We start from the raw sequence: 19,818 nt of genomic DNA, 5'->3' as shown, positions 1-19,818 counted from the left end.
TAAGATGTTAAATTTGACGTAAGGACTAAAAATGCTAAGAAAACATGAGTTAAATACTAAAACTGCAAATAAATTTTTCGAAACAATGTAAACACAAAACACAAAACACAAATTTGTAATTTGGTTTTTCTTTTTTACGATGCATAAATAATTTTGAGTGATCACTCATTTGATCAATAGATCAAATATGTAGAATCCTTGTATTTAATGGAAACGTGGTCGCTAATCTTAATAATATATAATAGTAATTGAAGTTACTATTTTTAAAAAAACAAAAACAACCTGCTTATAAATATGTAAAAATAATAATATGATGATTAAAAGAGTTCCACACGTAGCAATGTGGGAAATCTAAGCCTACTTTTCCAACCTTAAAAGTCTAGTGATTTAAGGTAATTTGTCCACGTTTTTTAATTTGGAGTTTTAACTTTTTTTTTTTATCATATATTAAAGTGTAAAAATTTAGAATTAATTTGTCAGGACACATTTCTTCATGCAAGTTAATAATCTTATACACTTTTAAGTGTGAATACATCCAAAGAATTGTGTAGAGTTTATTTATTTCTTGTAGCGTGATACGTATATATGTATATGTCCATATGTATACACACTCACACATATTTACATACACAGACACATATACAGAAATTCTCTAACATCAAAATAGAAATAGGAATTGAAATTTCAATGACATCACATTCAGATGAGGATATCATAGCTACTTACACCTTTCATCCTCCACAACTCTCTCTTCCCCAACTTATATACATGAATGCATCTCAAGTTGCTACTGTGTTTTTCAATTTCACCAACACAACTCATCTCGATGTTAAATAACATTTCAAAGCTTCCACAATAACTAACATGAAGCTCTTCCAGACGACCCAAAAAATACATGTGATTGATTGGAAACAGATTCACAAGATTATTATGTTTCTTCACTTCAATCTTTCTAAAAATGCAAGTATCAACTTCGTCACTCCTACTAAATTGATAAGGCCATATCTCTTTCAGCTTATTCATCCTCACAATTAACAATATCTTCAAATTTGGAATCAGCATCTACACAATAATTAAGACATGTTAAGCATCAATAGGGAAATACAAACTGTCATTACAATGACAATCCTAGTATAGAGGTACCTCATTGTTAAAGATAGGTTGAATTGCAGAGATATTATTGGACATAGAAGATGTTACAGATGTTTTCTCAGGATAAATGCTACTGAAATCAGGAAGACCATCAAGTATCAACTCCACCAGCTTTGGTAGCTCAATTACATTAGCAGTGTTGCAAAGACTGGCTAACTTTGGTAGACTATCCAAACATAGAATCTATAGCTCCTTCAATTTTCCGATTGTGGATGGTAACTTCCTGACGCCACAATGAGCAAAACTGAGAAATTTTTTGTGACAACCCGAAACTTTTATCATGTACAATCGATCCGTATATCAATATTTCACTCGAATTTACCATCTTATAGAGAAATTTTGAGTTCATATGAGTGCTTTGGGCTTAGTATATCCTAGATATGAGTCATAAGAAGGTTTAGAAAGTGAGTAACATCGAAAAATCGGGCCAAACACACCGAGGAAGGTGTGTGCGGCCGCACACCCGAGTGTGCGGCCAGCCAGCTGCACACCCATCCCCAGCCTCACACTTCCCTCTATATATAGAGGAGGACCCCCTTCATTCATTCTTTCCTCCTTTGGCTGCTCTCCACTTTCTCTCTCTACTTTCCCTCTCTAAAAATTTCATCCAAGAACATCATTAAGGACTCAAAAACGGGAACTACTTCATCATCCAACTTGTTATAGTGGTAAGACACTTGAAGTTAAGCCTAAAACTCATAGTGTTCTTCGTGTCCTTCGTCCTTTGAAGGTGTACGGCCGCACACCTTCATAAGGTGGCCGCACACATTCAAAACTCTCCAAAGTGAGGAGAAAACACTTCAAAATCGACGTTTTGGACTCAAATGAGGAGTGTACGGCCGCACACTCCTGTGTACGGCCGCACACACCCTCTGTACGGCCGCACACTCCTGTGTGCAGCCGCACACACAGCTTGACCGCACTCCTTAGCCGCACACTCATTTTTATGGCCATACACCCACCTTAATGCTCATATTTGGCTTTAAACTTGTAAAGATCCCTAAGTATGAGACATAGAACACTTAGTTCTAGTAGTTCCAAGCCTTTTGGGTGGTTTTCCATCATGATGTATCATGGGATACTCAATTTGATACATATATGTGCAATATATGTTCTTAGGTTCTATACGCGTGCAAAACACCGGTTAACACTCGACGCTTATAACTAATCGCAACATCGAATCCTACATTAAACTGTGAGTTCATACCCCTACACTTTTCCGAGTTTTTCATGTTTTCAGGGGGGATACAAGCTAAACATAAAGGTTTTCATAATTTAAAAACTGATGCAATTACAATGATTTTCTATCAAATGTTTAGATACAATTATCCCTCTTGTATTATGCGGAGCATATGGGATGTTTTCAATTCATAATTGCATGGTTTTCAAAACCATACCCGAACGTAACAACCATTCAAACTATAATAGGTATAGTTTGGGATTTCATTATCAGTCTCACATGTTTAAACATCATGCAGAGTCAAACATATAAACTATATGAGATTTAGTTTATCCATTACCACGAATACAAAACTAGAGTATCATGCTAAATAATTATTTTATGTATAATTATTATACTCTATACCGTTACAAACGAATTCAAACTCGAGGATAACCGAACAAACACGTAAACTAGTTAATACATGATTGTGAGACCATCTTCGTTTTGCTCATCGGGGTACCAATAAATCCTCACCGGTAGTTTAACCAGAGTCTCCTGGAGGGAGAGCATGAAATTTGTGAATAGATCTATTCGGGATCGACAATCCCACACCTGAACTGTTAGCTGCAGTTAGGCGGGCACGCCTGGGGTGATAAATTTTGGAATCATGCGACGCCTGAAGAACGTCAAGGAGGTCATCAGTCATATTAGTATAGTTATACGACTCACAATAAGTATAAACTAATCATCATTACGAGATTTCTTTCTTCTATAGTTTTATTTTAACTAATAAAACTACTTCTCTACTTTCTGGAGGGTATTCCAGGGACAAAATCTATAGTTTTATTTTAAGTAATAAAACTACTATACATACTGGTGGTAATCAGGGTTTTTCCAAACGATTATACATTACATACCGGTGGTAGCCAGGGTTTTCTGACAAAACGTACCTTTCATTCAGAAATCAACAAACATGTTAGAAAATATTGGATTTTCTTGGTAAGCATGCATACGTATTTCAGAACTTGGTAACAACGATTTTCGATACAAACGATATTTACTTATAAATGAAAGGGAACATTTATAGAAATTCAGTGACTAGTTTTCAATACAAAAACATGCTTATGAACTCACCAACTTTATGTTGATATGTTTTCAAAACCGATTGTATTCTCAAGGCAACGATAGATAGGTACCTAGTCAACTTTTGGAGAAGACGGAGCATATTTGGAGTATCGTCTTTATCTTTTGTTATATAATACTATGTACCTACTTTGTTTTCAACTGATGTAAATATTCATATCGTAATGTAATGGTTGTGTTTACTATGCTTGCTATGACATGATTGTTGTGATACTACGTATGACGTCGCCGCCCCGAAACGTTTCCGCCATCGGTTTCGGGGTGTGACATTTTTCATATGCTAAAACTTCAAGATTCTCCATTTTTTCATAAAACTCTTCGGTAAACCTAAGAGACTTATCTCCATACATAAATCTCAAAAGTGATAGGTTTGGGTACTTAGAGTCACTAGGAAACTCAGACATACCTGTGCAAGTAATATAAATTGTTTGGTAAGACTCTCATTTCAGCTCTACTCCAATTTGAAATATCACCATGGTTGATTATCGATGAAAAGTCACCATTAGTAACTCTAGCAAACACAAAAGCTAGCAAAGATCATGCATTTTAACACACCCAATGTAATTGCTATCGATCAACAAATTTTTATTTTTAAGATTCTACACACATGTTTTTGTCATGTCTCTCGTATCTCCCACATCAGAATCATCATTTAATAATCGTAGGCCCTACAATTGTTAAATGATGTATCTGCTGTGGGAGATGCGAGAGACAGGACAAAAACATGATCTTAAAAATGTAAATTTGTTGATCGATAGCAATTACATTGAGTGTGTTAAAATGCATAATCTTTGCTTGCTTATGTATGGAGATAGACTTACGTATGGATATAAGTCTCTTGTGAGTTCCTCAATTGGAATATGAAAGTCATCAGGAAACAAACCACAAAGCAGAAAAATCCTTTTCTCCTCTTCTTCTATTAAATAGGTATAGCTTATCTCAATAAGTTTAACTGCAAGGGACATAAAACCATCTATAGCTTATCCCATGTATTCTGCTAAAGCTTGCTGAATAAATAACATGTTAATCTTTTGTCCAATGACCACCTTCACAATCCAATCAAACATTTTCTTATCTTTTGCAACCTTTTTAAATTGTTCCATCATTGTGGTTTTCCATATACCTCCCATTCCACATAGGGCTATCACTTGGCTCGTGTGATCTTGTTGAAGGAACTTGAGTGCATCCTTAAAACTTTTCTCTCTCGATTTGAAATAATGTTAGGTATCACCTTTCTAAGAGGTTTTTGAGCATCACGCCAAATTATCTTACTATTTTTTTCAATAAGACTTCCCATCTCCTCTGTAATTTTGAATGCATTCCTTCCTGCTCGATACCTCATTTTCAAGTTAAAACATCCATTCCGTGTACTTGAAATGATTATTCCCTGTACTTGAAATGATTTGAGCATCTTCCTTAATCTTTTCCACATCTTTTAACCACCCTGTTACACGAGCACGACCACGTATCTCTAGATTAGTTATGTTGTTTGTTTCCATGTGATTTTTGACTTCACGACTTGTACAAGCCGATTGCTTTATTCTAGTATTCATGTTCCTAACATGTTTTGTGGAGGAAAAGAGATAATGTAGCTGTTTTTGACAGGAATCATTAATGATTCAGCAATAGGACTAATGATTGCAGATACAAAGTCCATCTTTCAATATTCATGCTCCTAACATGTTTTATGGAGGAAAAGAGATAATCTTGCTGTTTTTTTTACAGGAACCATTAATGATTCAACAATAGGACTAATGATTGCAGATACAAACTTCATCTTTCAATATTCATGCTCCTAACATGTTTTGTGGTGGAAAAGAGATAATCTAGCTGTTTTTTAACAGGAACCATTAATGATTCAACAATAGGACTAATGATTACATATACAAACCCCATCTTTCAATATTCATGCTCCTAACATGTTTTGTGGAGGAAAAGAGATAACCTAACTGTTTTTTGACAGGAACCATTAATGATTCAACAATAGGACTAATGATTGCAAATACATACTCCATCTTTCAATATTCTAGCTTTTACATAGACCTGCAAACCAAGCCATGTAACACATATAAAAAAGCGATGAAATTGTTAAAAGTTGTTACTTAGTATACAATATCCATGGATATTTTCAATATTAATTTGCAGAACTCTCTTTTTTCAAATATCATGTATAATCCATAGATAATTAACATTACAGAAATTGCCTTCAGGATTTAAGACACATAACATGTTTAGTTGGTAAATTAATGTGTATGTAAATTCATAGTTAATATGATGTTTGTCTTCCCTTGTCAACTTCACTTTTGTTTTCTTTAGATCGACTGAAAGCGGGAATAGATTGTTAATTTTAGTAGCTCTTCACCATCGTGTAAAATTGAGAAAGATGAGGAAGAAATAGCGTGCCTCGAAATAGGGGATTTATTAGGGCTAGAACTGATATCTACATAGAAGCATCCGTCCTAAGAAAACCATTCCTCTAAAACATTGTTCAATAATCAAAGAAGGAAATTGAGGAGGCATAATTATCCATTTAAACATTTAGTTGAATTTATCCGTAGAGCATTCACAAACAATCCACAACGAGTAGCAAAGAAAACATTTTTTTTCCAGATATATACTTTCGTCAAGGATCGATAGATTCACAACAAAAAAACAACTAAGACAAGTGATTCTTTAACAAAGAGAAAAACTTTCAACAAAAACGTACCTCGCTCTGCCCATATGCGCTTGTGCTAATGCCTGTTGTTTTGTAAAGTGTGTTTGTGAACAGGTAGTTCGAATTGTGATGAAGAAGCCCAATATATCAACAGTCCCACTGATTGCTTTATTGAAGCATAATATTAGTTTACACCCTTGAAGAAGTGATATTTTTCATTTACACGACATACATTCCTCTAGTTTTGGCGCATCACTTTCCAAGAAAGAAAAGAGAGTCTGTTAAAAGTTTCAAAATAATCTTATTTGTTGCTAATGATTATTAGAGCATCTCCGTTTCTCAATATTTTTGGCACATCATTAATCTAATACTTTTAACCTCTGATTAAATGGATTCTCCAATGATTAAGCTTTTTTCATAGCTTTTTTATTTTATTTATTTTATTTTTTTTATAAATTTAACTTTGATCTTTATCTATCTAAAATGTTAATACAACCTCCTCATTTAATTAATAGTTTTTAAACATATTATAATTGAATAGAAAATATTTTAAATTAAGATTATCACTAAAAATTAGTATATAAACATTTAATAAATGAAAAACTATGATAAAAATAATTAAATAGTTAAATAAATGAAAAACATTTAAAACTACAATATAATTAAGGGGGTAAAAATAAAATATGTTAAAAATAGAAGGGGTTAGATGCTTAAGGGTTTATACTATATAATGAATGGTCAATATAAATACACAAAAAAACAATACTTTAAATGAAAATAAATGATAAATCAATAAAAAAAACTCTAAAATAAGTCCCCATTGGAGATGCTTTTAGTTGGTCTAATACTTAAAAAATATTATATTAATTTCATTTAACAACGAAAAAAAAGATGTTTTTTCTTTTTTATTGGCGAAAAGCAAATTAGAAGAATGGTCCCTATAGTTTAGTAATTTGTACGTTTGATCTTTATCGTTTTTTTTTTAATTTTTTTTTATTTTAATTTGGACGGATCCTTTGGTTTGGTTTTGTTTTGAGTTTGGTCACATGCCAAGTTAAAATGACAATATGTCCCTTATCATTTTTTTTTGTATAGTTATCATATTATTATTAAGACATTATCCACACACCCACTGCACCCCATTATCCCTCCCGTCTCTTATCTTATGTATTAGCACTAATATGCCCTTCGGTGAGTCCTACCCATTACAATCGACATGATCACCTATTATGTCTGCCACGAAAATTTAATATTTTAAATTGTTTGTATAAGTCATTTCCCACTTTACTGGTCTAAAAAGAAAAAATTTAATTCAGTTACCATTTAAACCCTAAAGTCAAACTTTATGAGTTTTTCATGACAATAACTCTTTACTCTATTATAGTTTATAATATATAGAGAAAATTGCAAAAATGGTCCCAGTGGTGTGTATTTTTTTGGGTTTTAGTCAAAACCATGACTTTTTTTGGATTGGTAGTCCTTATGGCCTAGTTTGACTGTGGTTTTGGTCTCTCGAAAAACTAAAAAGACTAAAATGTCCTTCTTATATATATTTTTATATTTTTTCTATTTAATTTAATGTTTTATTTAATAAACATTGGACCGAACCTCTCTCTCTAGGTTTGTGTTTGATAAACACCTAAGAACATGTTTATAGATTCAAAGAACACTCAAGAACATCTTCCACCACCACTACCATTTGACCACCGTCCTCCACTACCACAGTCCGGCGCCACCATCGTCTGCCACCTCTATCTCCACCTAAATTTTTTCTACCACTTCAACTCAGCCAAAAACCATCTCAGAAACAAAAATCATACACAAAATCAGGGTTTTTTCTTGAGTTCACCCCTATTTGATGAACAAACACACACATGAAATTATATATGATGAACATACATACACAAAAATCATATCAGATGAACACACACACAAATAAAATCATTAATACACACATACAAGAAATCAAATGAAAACACACACACACGAAATCTGATGAACACGCACATGAAATCAGATCTGATGAATACATGTGTTTGTTAGTCGTTAATCTACCTTGCAACACATAAATCAGAACGGGACTTGAACATTTAAGAACAGAAGAAAAACTCATGAAAGTAACTGAACTTCAAATCCATGGCAAGAAGCCAAGAAACAACCAGATGAAGTAAAACAAAGGTGAGAAGTGATGAACTTGCCAGATCATATGCGATGGTGTTTCTGTTTTTAGGTCCACCGGAAACAACAACTGGCGCCACCCTTTTATTGCACACACTCTCCATCTCCTTTGTTATCAGAAACCTTTCCTTCTCCATCATTGAATCTGAAAACCATCATAAGCTTTTCCCTTTCCGTTTCCAGATCTGAAGCCACGTCCATTTATGGATCAAAAAACCATCTTGGGTCTGTTTATCTCAAGCCCTCCACACTTTCAGTTTTTGTTCCTCCTTATTTTCTTGGTTTTTTTTCTTAAACAACACACACTCCAGATTTTAAGATTTGTTCTTAAGGAAGAAGACGATCAGAAGAGAGAGAGAGAGAGAGAGAGAGAGAGAGAGAGAGATGGGCCTAATGTTTATTAATCATAAAACATTAAATTAAATAGAAAAAACTATAGAAAAAGGGCATTTTAGTTTTTTCAGTTTTTCGAGGGACCAAAACCACAGTCAAACTAGGTCAAAAGGATTACCAATCCAAAAAAGTCGTGGTTTGGACTAAAACCCCAAAAAAACGCATACCACAGGGACCATTTTTGCAATTTTGTCTAATATATATATATATATATATATATATATATATATATATATATATATATATATATATATATATATATATATATATATATATATGATAAATTACATGAATGGTCTCTTTGATTTTGGCAGTCTACGTGTTTGGTCCATTATTCTTTTTTTTTTTTTAACTTAGACCATCCTATAGTTTTTTATTTTTTATTTTTTTTTTCAAATTCAGTCCCTACCAAACATTAAAAGACTATCTTTCCCTTTCATGTTTCTTTTTTAGTATTATCATTAAAAAAATAGGTCCCATAATCACTCTCTTTCCTTATCAACCACAACCACATTTATCAAGCCATATTTATATGTAAACAAGTTGTTAGCATTCTTACACAACCATATATATCAACTAAAGTTTATTCTCTAATATAACTTAGCCCATATACATTGCATCAACCATTTGTATCCCATGTCTTTATCTTTATCTTCTTATATAAAATACATATATAAAAGAAGATTGATTAAGGATTTAGGGAGAATAGTTAATAAGATTGATTTACTTTCCTTATTTCTCCTCACTTACACTTCCAAAAACATTAACTTTGTTACTCATTTTTTCTAGTTTCTCCATGCAGATCAAAACCATGTCTATTAGTTTCTTGTCAGAAAGCTGGTCGATACTGTTCGTGCATAGATTAAAACCCATTTTCTTTCTAGATCGTTATCGTTAGAGAGAGGGGGAGAGTGTGAGAGAAAGAATAATGGGTGAAATTTTGAGGGATATTTGTAGGAAAAGTAGGGGTTTTGAACCGATAGGACAAGAAAAATGGGTGAGATTTTTGTTCCCCGAAAAACTCATGAACTGTTCGACATTCTGGTAAGGTTGCTCAAGAAGAAGCCAATAGATTGAATCTACCACTTCTAAAGTAAATATTTTCTAACTTTGTCGATTTTTGTACCATCGATCTTGATATCAAATAATTTTTCTAAAAATGAAGAATAATGGTATCATTTACAAGGATTCCAAAAACTCAGAAAGACAAATTTTTTAAGTTGTAAATGTAACATCCGTATAATTCATAAAAATTTAAACTTTCCTAATATCCAGAAACCACCATTTATTACAAATTATTTTCAAAATAGTTTAACATCAGAGAAGTCCTAGAAATCATAACATAAAATGTGAGGAGGTGCACAATCAAGCCTTCGCCTTTCCGCGATCATCTGAAGTACCTGAAACAAAATCCACAACTATAATCTCGAAGCTTAGTGAGTTTCCCCAAATTACCAACACCAATCTAGATAACATATACAAATGACAGCATGCATACAACATGCATACAGGCCTCCAACATGACTGGAATGCCCCACCGGCCTACAGTCTATCTGGTACACCCACAGAACCTTCAGCATGACTGGTACGCCTCACCAGGCCTTCAACCTATCTAGAATGTTCGCTGGGCTTTCGGCTTGATTGGTACGCCTCGCTAGGCCTTTAGTCTATCCGGGACGCCCTGGGTTTGTTAGCCTTCAACACAAAGCAGGACCGCCTCAACCCACCCACCATCAAACAACATCACATATCATATCAAACGCTAGCTAGCATATATAAATAATCACACATGCCTAATAGATCCTCAATCATAGCATCATCTTATATACTAGGATACAGATCTAACATATCACTACACCTAGCATCATACGATAAACCGGAACACAATCAAAAAGTACGACCTTAGTGCCTTAGACCCTGTTAGCATAGTGAGGAGAACTCACCGCACAATGTCAAACTGCACTGAAATCCACGACTGCTGACTCACAAAAAACACCGACTATCACAAAAAACAAACATCCATTTAATAATTAGAAAAACATCCTTGACCAAGGACTCATATGTGACAACCCGAAATTTTTCATTTGTACAAACTCTAAAGTCAAGTACTTCAATTAAAAGTCAATTACATTTCTGATAATTGTTAGCCAATTTAAAGTCCGTTTGAGTGTTTTTAGTATTTATTCTTCAAACGAACGAATGAAAGGAAGTACCGTCTCGGGTCTTAGAGTTGCAAAACCACATATAGCACCCTAATAAGGAGTTCACGGCCAAAATTTTAGAGTTTGGGCCGTAAACTCCCATGTGGCCGTGAACTCATGCCTTAGGCATGAGTTTACTCCCCAAACTTTTCATTTCTCACTTCCACCCTCAAGAACACTCCCCATTCTCTCTCAACTATCATCCCGTTCTTCACCCGATCTTCCGAAAACGTAAGTGTTTCTCGACTTGATTTGTTGTTATAACCTAACATATAGTAGTTATACATAATTTTATCCATTCATTCTTGCTTTTCAACTAGATCTTCAAGTGTTCTTCAAAACACCAAGAACACACACTAGTGTTCTTGGACCTTAAACACCCAATCAAGCTTCTATCTTGTAAGTACACTTGACCTAGCTTCTTGTGTGATTAATATGAACTTGATAACACTTGAAAATCATCAAGATTCATAAGAACAAAGGAGTTTACGGCCAAGGATGTTCTTGGGCCGTAAACCCTTCTTAAGGTGGTTAAATGGACCCTAGTCCCTTCCCAAGCCTTGGATGTCAACCTTGATCCTTCCTAGAAGTGTTTAAGACCTTAAACAACAATCAAAACAAGTCCCCATAAGAGTTTATGGCCGTAAACACCTAAGGAAGTGGTCCTTAGGCCGTAAACTCTACAAAGTAGTCTTATTGTGCCCCTAATGCTTTCCTAAGGCTTGGACTTGATCATTGATGCTCAATCATGACTTGTAAGACCTCAAAACACAAATTGGCACTTAATACCATGAGTTTACGGCCATAAACTCATGGGGAAATGGTCATGGGCCGTAAACTCCATAAGGAGTGGTCCTTGGGCCATAAACTCCAATGTCATGCCATACAGCCCTTAGATGCAACCCGTTGGTACCTATAACACTTGAATCAAAGTGTTTCCATGTCCTAGGGTGTCTTAACTTGATTAATTAGTGGTTAAATGTCTAATTAGATACATATATGTTTATTATATGTTAACTAGGATCATTGTGTGTGTTCAAGTCCTCACTTGACACCTAGCACCTTGTCCAACACTTCCGTACAAACTACTCACTACAGGTGAGTTCATACCCCTTTAATTAACCTTTGAAATGTTTTTAAATGTTTTAAATGCTTTTATGGGGGGGGGGGGATACAAGTTGAACCATGTTAATTATTAGATCAATCACATGTGATTAATAACTAGCATACTAATGAATTTTTCATACTTTAAACTATTTTACCAAACAAATGACTTCAAACTGTTTATCAAACTATTTTACATGTCAAACTCTTTATCAAATTCACTTTTGTATACTAAACCTTTCTTTTACAGTTTTCCAACTTATATATTGTTAAAACCATGTCTACTACATATATAGTTATATAAATAAGGTTTGAAGGACTTAGGAGAGATAACCCACTTTATTTCCTGTCCTTGTTTGGTTGTGGACTTAAAGTACCTGGTTGTTTGTCCGAGTGTCGTTGAATCCTTACTTATATATTATGTATATATGTATAGATATAAAGACTTTTATCTCAGTTCAGTACATTCGGTCATACAAACAAGTCTTCTAATAAACTATAATAGGTATAGTTTAGGGTTATACTACTTACTACTTCTAGTTCAATGAAACATACAAGAGTCAGTTCATTCATGAGTCATTACTTACTACTATGAGAACTTATACAACTATACTATGATGAGAACATATACAACTATACTATGACGAGAAACAATACATTCATTACACAAGTACATACATTACATATACAAGTATACGATAACATAAATATGATCCACTGTATCGGAACATGCCTTCATTGTCATGGCCCGAGTTGTAACCAGAATCTCCTGGAGGGAGAGCGTGAGTTTGCGTATAGATCTATATTGGATTGACTATCCTACACCTTGCTGCTAGCTACAGCGGGACCTGCAGGTCTTCGGGTGCCAAATGTCATTACTTTTGACGACTTACATTGTTTTGTTCATAGTCGATAGTATGGTACAATTAATCACATGATACCTTAATATAAATATGGTTTAAGGTAGTTAGTACAACAGTAGTTCCTATAATACAACACTACAATACTATATTAATTTACCCTTTACATTTAATTGGTGATTACTTCACTTAAACATTAATGTACAAATTATATTTTGATAATGATAGTTACACTTGGGAAAATTACACGCTTTCACAAGAAACAAACATACAAAACAGTTGTGCCTTGGTAGAAGGCTACTTTTAGTAGAAAATATAGGATTTCCTAGGAGTTACAGAATTTTACAAACACTTACAAACATATTCATACTTTTACTACAAACGTTTACAAATTTGTACTTCAAACACTGTTTCAAACATTTTGATACAAACATAGACACTAAATACTTATGAACTCACCAGCTTTAATGCTGATAAACTCTTTCAATATAACTTGTATTCTCAGGTCATCAGTAGACAGGTACCGAGGCCGGCTTTTGAGAAGATGGAGCGCGTACAAGACTCATCTTATATTTTGATTCATACCTTGGTGTCTTATATACTACAGAACACACTTGTATTAAAATTATATATTTAATGCAATGGATGATGTTGTTTACTTGTTTACTATTATACTGCGTTGTGATACTTTACATGACGCCTCCGCCCTAGAACGTTTCCGCAATTCTTGGTTTTGGGGTGTGACATCATACTTAGGGTAAATGTCCATTTTACCCCTTTTCTCCCAATTGAGCCTAGGCCCATATCCAAATCTATATCTAAAATGGCCCAATATACAATCCTAGGACCAAAAGAGTGAGTTCATCCAGGAGTCCAATACTTCAAAGTCCTTAGTCCAAAACATGGGCCCAAATTACTAAGCCTATACCCAAAACCAAGTCCAAGGAAAAATGTTTGACATCCCACTTATGCCTCAAACGCACGGCGTTCCCTAGTGGAGCATTGAGCATTCTCCATTGACTCAGATCGCAGACCCAAATCGGAACGCAGGGCATTCCTCGACCTACACAACGCGTTCGCGTGCTGATTCTAAAAAGGCTTATTAAGCACTTAATGCTTAAAGCCACTCGACCAAAACATGGATTTGAGTCCTAAAGAGCATATAGGACCATAATGTCACTGACTTGGTGACTTGCATGCCCCAAAAGGTTCCAAGTTCACAATATAGCATTCAACTCTCATAAGAGGAGAAAATCAAAGCCTCAATAATGATCACAACTACAAAATCTTAACTATGGGACCAAAAAGGGATAAATATCAATGGGAACCTAGATCTTAGCTTTACATGAACAAGATTAGAGCTTTATACCTCAAATGAGTTGGAAATGAAGCAGAAAATCGAGATCTATGAGCTCCTTCTTGAATCACCACCTTGCACTAAGTTTCCCCTCCTTGGATGAGCTTCAACACACACCAAAAACACACTCAATGGACTCACAATACTCTTGGAGGTTCTAGGGTTCGAGATTTAGGTTAGAAGGCTTTTGGAGGTAGAGAATGAGGCCAACACCTGAGGCTTAAGGTGTTTAGATAGGTCCTAAACCCTAAAAATTAGGGTTTGGTCTCTGCACGTGAATGCACTGCATTCCCTAAGGGAATGCCCCGAGTTCAAGATCTGCCACTAGAATCCGAGTTTGGCAGAAATGGTCCCTTTTCTCATTCCAACTTTGCAAAACAAGTCCAAAAACAAGAAGTAGTATATATAAGGGTCCAAGATAATAATAATAAAAAAAATACCTGAGTAGGGTGTTACAATTCTCCCCAACTTGAATTAGACTGCGTCCTCAAAGTCTGCTGCAGTAAATAGATCTGGGTAATGCTCCCGCATCTCAGCCTCTGGCTCCCAAGTCCACTAGGAGCCCCTCTGATGCTGCCATCGTGCCTTTACCAGAGGTACTTCCTTGCTTCGCAAGACCTTCACTTTCCTCTCCGGAATAGCTACAGGCTTCTCAACGTAGTTCACACACTCATCAACCTAAATATCATCCAGTCATACCACTACACCTTCGTCCAAAACGCACTTCCACAACTGCGATACGTTAAATGTGCTATGAATATGACTGAGCTCCTCTGGAAGATATAATCTATATGCAACCTTGCCAACCCTGGCAATAATCCGGAATAGTCCAACATATCGAGAGCCCAACTTCCCCCTCTTCCTGAAGCGGATCACACCCTTCCAGTGTAATGCCCGCATTTCCAGTCAAGGCATTATCGTTGATGTGATAGTCTAGGTTAACCTTTATAACTCTTTTTGAAGTATTAATGATGAAATATTTGAGTATTATGTGAATTAGGTGATTTACGTGTTTGTTTTCTTAATTATTATAATTTAATGGATTAAGAATAAAATAAGCGTCAAAAGTAAAGTGTGAGATAAGCCCGATATCTTTGCTTGAAGATGAAGTGGTTGAAACAAGGATTCCGGAGATATAAAGAATGCCAAAATCTGAGTTATAACAAAGAAGTTATGACCTGTCGAAGTTTCGCGGCAGGACCAGCACGACGCTGAATGACGTAAAATGTGAATTTGAGATAGAGCGATATTTAGCCTTAGTGATCTAAACAAATGATGTAGAGTTCGTTAAACCGAGAGCGTGCATAAAAAGATTGTCCAAATCTGACTTCGTATGAGGAAGTTATGATTTTCCAAAGTTTCAACATAGCAGTATGTAGCCCGAACCTCGAATATGAGATCATGTGATTTCTAGCCAAAGAAATCTAAACGAGAATCGAAGATCTCGTCATTAGTAGTGCAACGATAAAAAGACAGACGAGAACGGACATCAGATGAAGAAGTTATGAATTTATAACAGAGTTTTCCTGTCCTGGCCTACTAAAAATAAATAATAAAAATAAATCAAAATTAGCCGACGGAGTCTAAACGAAAGTTGTAGAGCGTAGTTTCACCTATGCGTGGATATAAAGAACGTCGAAAACGGAGCTCGTATGAGGAAGATATGAATTTCAGAAGTTTTTAAATAATTAATATATATATATATATATATATATATATATATATATATATATATATATATATATATATATATATATATATAATTTTAATATAAATTCGGATATTATCCGAAGGAGGGGAGGAGTCATCGATCTGATCCAAACAACGCCCAGCGTAGTGCTGTATGCCCAACGTACCATTATGCATGAACCACTCGAGTGTTCCGCGTTCGTATGCGATGACGACTCCGGTCTAATCCGGACTATGCCCCGCGTACCGGAGCATTACGCCCAACATAATGCGAGGAATCAGACCCTATATAAAGGGTGCGAGGGCAGACGGCCTTGTTGCTCATTTTCTCTTCTATCTCTCCACTTTTACATCGTTTTTTGTGCAAGAAATATCCCGAAGCCCTCATATCATTCCTGAGACCCGAAGCAAGTCCCGAAGCCCCCGAAGATCCCGAGAAGTAAAATTCCCGAGCCGAAGCTCTGCCCGTGAGAAGCCCGGTTTTTTGTGAAGATCTCCCAGTTTCACTGAATAATACTACTTCTACAAGCCGTAGTGCTATCCAATCATCTTCTAATCACGTGAGTATGTAGTTACTTTCTTCTAATACATAAATACGAAGTATTTACTATGAAATACGTGTTATGTGTTTATATATTGGTGTTGATTTGAAGGGGGTACATAATCTCTTTCAAATGCACGATTTTATACAAGTATCGATTTAACGTACTAAGTATATGTGTTATGTGAGTGTATCGATGTTATCTTGTAATCTCATAGATATGATTTATTCTCTATGAAATACGTGTTATGTTTATGTGTCTCATCTTTGATCTGGAACGTGTTTTGAATGAACATACTATACAGGTTTTAAACTATGTATAAAAATGTATATTTTATCTACTAAAATGTTGGGTAGAACATGGGTAGATAGTTGTCTTGTGATAAAAAGATGAGAGGCCTCGATGTTTTTGATTTAGTCATCTAGCGGAGTTTAGATGACGACCATAGACTTTTCTAGACAGTCTTGTGGAACGCTGGCAGGCTCGCCACCTGTAGGTGTTAATGAACTTGGGTGTTCATTTGTTGTACTCCATCCCCCTCATGGTTGCCTTATTTGACATATATTGCTGGGAAACCCCCGAATGCATGTGTTGTCGCCCCGATGAAATATTCTTAGACTAGGTCCCTTATGTTAGTTGTCTTAGGGACGTAAAGTGAGAATAACGAGAATGGGTAATTGGGTTATTGTTGGTTGGTGGACTTAAATATAGTTATTTATTGTGGGTTGAAAACCCTATATGCTCACCAGGCTCCCAAGCCTGACCCACTCAGTTTTCTTTGTATTACAGGTAGTGGCGCCAGAGCATAAGTTGGATAACTTGTCAAGTTATTTTTGGATTATAGACCTGTTGTTTTATATAATTGTTGTAAGGTCTGTATTGTAATGTTTATGCTTTTCGTCTGTTTATCGAAACACGACATCCCGAGTTTTGTTATATAATGAAAATACATTTCTTTATGAAATGCTTTGGTAAATCTTATTTTATCATATTTCATTTTAGGAACAAATTCCGGAACTCTTTTAATCAAAGGATTAATCTGAAATTGTTTTAAAAACATAAATTAAACCGGTCTTTTCTGGCCGTGATTTTGTGGATGTCATAGTTGGTATTAGAGCATTAGTTTAAGTGAACTAGGAATTTGTAGGATTTCTAGACTTAAACTTAGAATGCTAAGTGATGATTTTGAGTTGTGTGTCTGCTGAATTATTGACACGAGCACTAGTTTATATTAGGAAGGTTGCCTAATATGCTTTTATGTTCTAAATGTTATATGTTGCCATATATGATATTATTTGTTCTGATCTATGGTCTGTTGCCGACCGGATCGGGAAACCTTATGTGTTTAGGATTCTAAGAGTAGGATTACGGTATTAGAACTAGCATGTAAACATTTCAGTGTGATAAGGATGATTTAATTATCTATCGTGATTGAAGATCTAAATTCACCTTATTCAGTGTGTAGATCAAAAATGGTAACAACTAGAAGTGGAGTTGGAAACGTGAACGAAGACAGGAATCAACCACCTATGGTTGAGCGAGTACCTGTTGTAGCAGCAGCACCTGATCCAACAACAATGGCTGATGTTCAATTGATGATTCAAATAATGTTGGATCGTCAGATGGAGGAGACTAGGCGGTTGATTCAGCAGAATCGCGAAGAACCTCCTATACATGTTGAACAACCCGAATTGAGTGAAGGGCACTCGGAAGGAGGAAAATTCAGTGGATCTGTTGGTCAAGCCAACCCACCGATAGTTAGGCAAAACAACCAAGATGGAGGGAATGATGGAATGGGATGCAAGTACAAAGACTTTTTGACTTGCAAACTATCGACCTTCACTGGAAAGGAGGATCCGATCAGAGTTTTGGATTGGATCTCAGAAATGGAGCTAGCCTTCATGACGTGTGGTTGCAGAGGCAAGTTGCAGACCACTTTCGCAGTACGTCAGTTCAGGGGTGGAGCTGTTCGTTGGTGGAACACTCTGGGGAAGACCCTAAGCCCTAATGAGCCACTACAACTGAATTGGGCAAAGTTCTTGGTGCAGTTCAAGCACAAGTTTTGTTCGGCCCAAAATATGTTGGAGTTGGAGAACAAGTTTCTGACATTGACAAAGGGCAACATGTCAGTCGATGAATATACTAATAACTTCACAGAAAAGATGGAGTTTGCTTTATGCATCGTTCTAGACGAGTTGACTAAAGTTAACTGGTACGCAAACGAACTCCTATGGGAGTACGCAGTGCCAGTACGTCAGGCATCTACTCTAGAGGCAGCTATTTGGGCTGCCAAGTCTGTTGAGGATATGATAAAGGGGAGAACCGCCAGCAAGGTTGAAGTTGGTGAAAAGAGAAAGTTTGAAGGAACTTCAGGTTCCAATAAGAAAAGTAAATTTTCAAAGTCAAATTCGAAGAAGTTTGGAGGAAAGGGAGGCAAAGCGAAATGGTACGAGAAGTGCAAGAAAAAGCACTTTGGGAAATGTAGTGAGGAGGTGACTTGCTACAAGTGTGGAAAAACTGCGCACTATGCCAATGAGTGCCCGTCCAACAAGAGGATGTGCTTTGGTTGTAATGAGGAGGGGCACATTTTGAAAGACCGTCCGAAAAAGAAAGAGGCAGCAAAACCCAACATTCCCCCATAGCCGAAAGCGAGAGCCTTCCAGATGACACTTGAGGCTGTGAAAGATGAAGCTGATGTCGCTTCAGGTACCTTTCTCGTAAACGAATTACCTGCTCAAATTTTGTTTGGTTCTAGAGCCAACTACTCCTTTATTTCACATGAATTATGTAGAAAACTAGCTTTGCTTGTCGATAGACTAGATAATGCTTTGTTAGTCGAAGTTGCTAGTGGCAAGTTTGTACCTGTTAGTCATCGTATGAAAAACATCTTAATTGACTTGAATGGGAATAAGTTTCATGAGGAATTATTGCCTATCAAACTTAACGGTTTCGACATCGTGTTGGGGATGGATTGGCTTAGCGCCAACGATGTTGGGATTTTATGCAATAAGAAGATAGTAAAAGTAAACCTACCAGGGAAAGACTCATTTGTGGTGTATAGGGACAAACATAGAGTAAATTCTGGGATCATTTCGCTAATGAAAGCCAAAAAGTGTTTGGCCAAAGGATGTACATCATATTTGGCATTCGTGATCGATGCTAAGAAGGAGAAAAAGGAGATGCAGAGCATTCCTGTCGTGTGTGATTATCCGGAAGTATTTCCCGAAGATCTTCCCGGATTACCACCTGATAGACAAGTGGAGTTCAAAATAGACTTGTTAACAGAAACCACACCAATAGCAAAGGCACCTTACCGATTAGCACCGACGGAGATGAAGGATCTGAGGATACAACTTCAGGAGTTATTGGACAAATGTTTCA

General features: G+C 35.8%; 1 long non-coding RNA gene across 1 annotated transcript; it reads right to left on the bottom strand.

Annotated features, from left to right (window-relative positions):
* Positions 1–5,192: 5,192 nt before the first annotated feature.
* On the bottom strand, positions 5,193–6,292 carry LOC145030991 (uncharacterized). Its single transcript, XR_013676818.1, has 2 exons — positions 6,165–6,292; positions 5,193–5,500 (listed from the first exon to the last, which is right to left on the bottom strand). It is a non-coding gene; the product is annotated as an uncharacterized LOC145030991 (long non-coding RNA).
* Between the last annotated feature and the right edge of the window lie 13,526 nt (positions 6,293–19,818).

Source organism: Lactuca saligna, chromosome 2, assembly GCF_052625555.1.
Source record: "Lactuca saligna cultivar CGN05327 chromosome 2, ASM5262555v1, whole genome shotgun sequence".
Classification (NCBI taxonomy): domain Eukaryota; kingdom Viridiplantae; phylum Streptophyta; class Magnoliopsida; order Asterales; family Asteraceae; genus Lactuca; species Lactuca saligna.
Note: the sequence above shows the minus strand (reverse complement) of the source record. Positions and strands in the feature narration are given on the sequence as shown.